This window comes from Triticum dicoccoides, chromosome 4A, assembly GCF_002162155.2.
Source record: "Triticum dicoccoides isolate Atlit2015 ecotype Zavitan chromosome 4A, WEW_v2.0, whole genome shotgun sequence".
Taxonomy (NCBI): Eukaryota; Viridiplantae; Streptophyta; class Magnoliopsida; order Poales; family Poaceae; genus Triticum; species Triticum dicoccoides.
The window spans coordinates 1429290-1432457 of record NC_041386.1 but is presented as its reverse complement, the minus strand read 5'-3'; positions in this window follow the sequence as shown (position 1 = coordinate 1432457).

Here is a 3168-nt window from a genome sequence, read left to right as displayed (position 1 = left end):
CCGGCGCCGGCGCTCGCCCCCGACCCGTCGGCCCTCGCCTCCCTCCTCTGCTTCCTCCCCTCCCAACCTCGGCCGTCGTCGGGCCTGCCTCCTCGCCCTGCACCCTCTGTAAACCACCCCCCTCTCTCTCTCTCTGCTAGCTAGGGTTAATTTACTTAGGTTTTAGTTATGTTAATTAGGTTATCTATTTAGTTATGAATTTAGATAGGTTTCAAAATTTGCTGAATTTATATGCAAATTTGAACTGGACATGTGATATGTGGATATGTCATGTTTTGGACATGTCATGTTTTGGTAAATGATCCGAGTTGCCTATGTTACGCCGGAATGTTGATTCATTTCCGTTCCGGTGAATTTCAGGCGCTCGATATGTCCATTTTTTAGCAAAGGTCATGCCGAAATTGTCCTCGTGCCTTATCATCCAAAGTAAGTCAGTTTCGAACAACCCTTTCATACATTTCAATCATTTCTTCTCTCTCTATGGGGAATAATTTGAGGTGTCTTTTCCCCGCAGCAACGGGCGCGCCGTCCTTATCGTTCTTTATCCGCAAGTCTCCCACGCCGTGTATTTTGACCCTTCCAAAGACTACGAGAAAAAAGACTACACCCACATAATGAATATTCTAGATGATGCTCTCCAAGGCTTCAGCTTTAGAGGTGGCCACATGCAGATCAGGAAACAAAGGAACAAGAAGATGTGTTTCACGCATAAAACTAACTTCTCCTACATCCAAGCCCCAAAACCAAGCAAGAAAGACGGATTCTACATCCTCCATCTCATGATTCATTTCAACACGGATCACCAAAAGCTTCGCATGAGAAGCAGAAATGATGATCATATCCACAAGTGGCTAGAATCTCATGGAGAAGCGGATTATAAACTTAGAGATGACTTCTTTCGCATCCAAAGCGACATTGCGACGATCATCATGAAAGAAGTCGTCGATGAGAAGGGGATGTTCCACCACGGCCCTATATCGCAAGCTGACGTCCGAACTCACATAGGCATGCAACGTCTAGACCTCACACCGTTCAAGAAGCTAGGGTCCATCCTCAATGATATGGAAGGATGTAACTTCTAGTGATTTATGATGCCGATGATGATGATATGTGTCGGTTGAACTTGTATACTATTTGTAGCGATGCAACTTTGTGATGTCCACGACCCCTGCCGAACTTGCGTAACGCTACTTTGTTAGTTTACGTACGATGACCTGCGTACCTCTAGTTAATTAATTTGCGTACTGTATGTTGCATCTAGTTGCTAACCCTTTCTTTTTCGGTGTTCTCTATTATATTTTGTTGCATATATATGAGTGTACATCCTCTTCATGAACATGCATCTCTAACAGGTACCTAGTTTCTTGATGGCGAGATGGAACTGCTATGTTGTGTACAAAGGGAAGGTTCCAGGGGTGTACAACGAGTGGCATGATTACATTTGTGGTCTCGCAGGCATTTGTATGTGTATCGTGATGACATTTGTATGTGCTAAAGATTCTTCTATAAAGCCTGTTCAAATACAAAACAAATATGCCGAAAAAAACAAAAAACTACTAAAATTAGCAGTAGCGAGTGGAGAAAAGTTAGCAGCAGCGCGGTTGTAGCAGTAGCGCGCACAGGGGAAGCGCGCTATAGCTATTAGCAGCAGCGAGGTTCCTTTAAGAGCGCTGCTGCAACACTTGTGTAGCAGTAGCGCGGGTGGACCAGCGCTACTGCTATACGTTAGCTGTAGCGCCTTATTAGTAGCGCCGGCCCCCGCTCTACTAAAAGGCCGAAAACCCGCGCTGCTGCTAGGCTTTTCCCTAGTAGTGTAGCTGACTTGTGTGTAGTCTCCTACTGGATTGATACCTTGGTTCTCAAAAACTGAGGGAAATACTGACGCTACTTTGCTGCATCACCCTTTCCTCTTCAAGGGAAAACCAACGCATGCTCAAGAGGTAGCAAGAAGGATTTCTTGCACCGTTGCCGGGGAGATCTACGCCCAAGTCAATACATACCAAGTACCCATCACAAACTCTTATCCCTCGCATTACATTATTTGCCATTTGCCTCTCGTTTTCCTCTCCCCCACTTCACCCTTGCCGTTTTATTCGCCTCTTTTATGTTTGCCCTTTTTTCCGTTCGTCTCCTTTCGCTTGCCTCTTGTGTGTCCGTGTATTAGATCGTTTGTTTCATCTTCATGGCGAGCCCTCCTTCTCTTCCTTTGTCTCCAGATTTTGAAGTTCTTCACTTCAAACAAAGACAAGGAGAAAACTTAAAAGATGCTTGGTACAGGATGATAGAATCCTATCGTAATTGCACTATAGGGGGGGGATTTCAAGATTTTGCTTCGCAATTTTTATGTTGGGCTAACCATGTCCATAGACAACTCTTGGACTTTTCCACCAAAGGGAGCTTTATTGACGTTGATCCCAATATTGCGTATGAGATTATAGAGGGAATAGTAGGAATACTACCCCCACAAAAGGGACCCCATCATATTCAAGAGGGAACCCAAGTTTTTTAGAAAATATGCGAAGTAACTAAAATTTTGCAAAAATCTCTCGAACCCATTGAAAATGTTAGTGGGAACCTTCACCGCATGAATATGTTGATCACTCCTTATAATAAGCGGTTGGATGCTCTAGATCTAAAGATCTCCGAGTATGAAGGGAAACGTAAGGAACCTCCCAGATCCGAGCAAACCCCTATTAAAAGGACCGAAGATGATAGTACCTAGATCGATTCTTGTTTTTATGCCTAGCTAGAGGCGTTAAACGATAGCGCTTGTTGGGAAGCAACCCAATTTTATTTTTCCTTGCTTTTTGTTCCTGTTTAGTAATAAATAAATCATCTATCCTCTGTTATGATTGTGTTTTTTATGTTTTAATCAGTGTTTGTGCCAAGTAAAGTCTTTAGGATCTTCTTGGATGATTGTTATTTGATCTTGCTGAAAAAACAGAAAGCATGCGCTCACGAGAATAATTTTCATTTTTAACCAGAGAGCGATAAAATACTGATTAAAACTGCAGTAGATCAATATACAAATTATTTAGGATGTCCTAATTTCTCAATATTTTTGGAGTTACGGAAGTATTCGAAACCTATAGATTACTACAGACTGTTCTGTTTTTGACAGAATCTGTTTTTCATGTGTTGTTTGCTTATTTTGATGAATCTATGGCT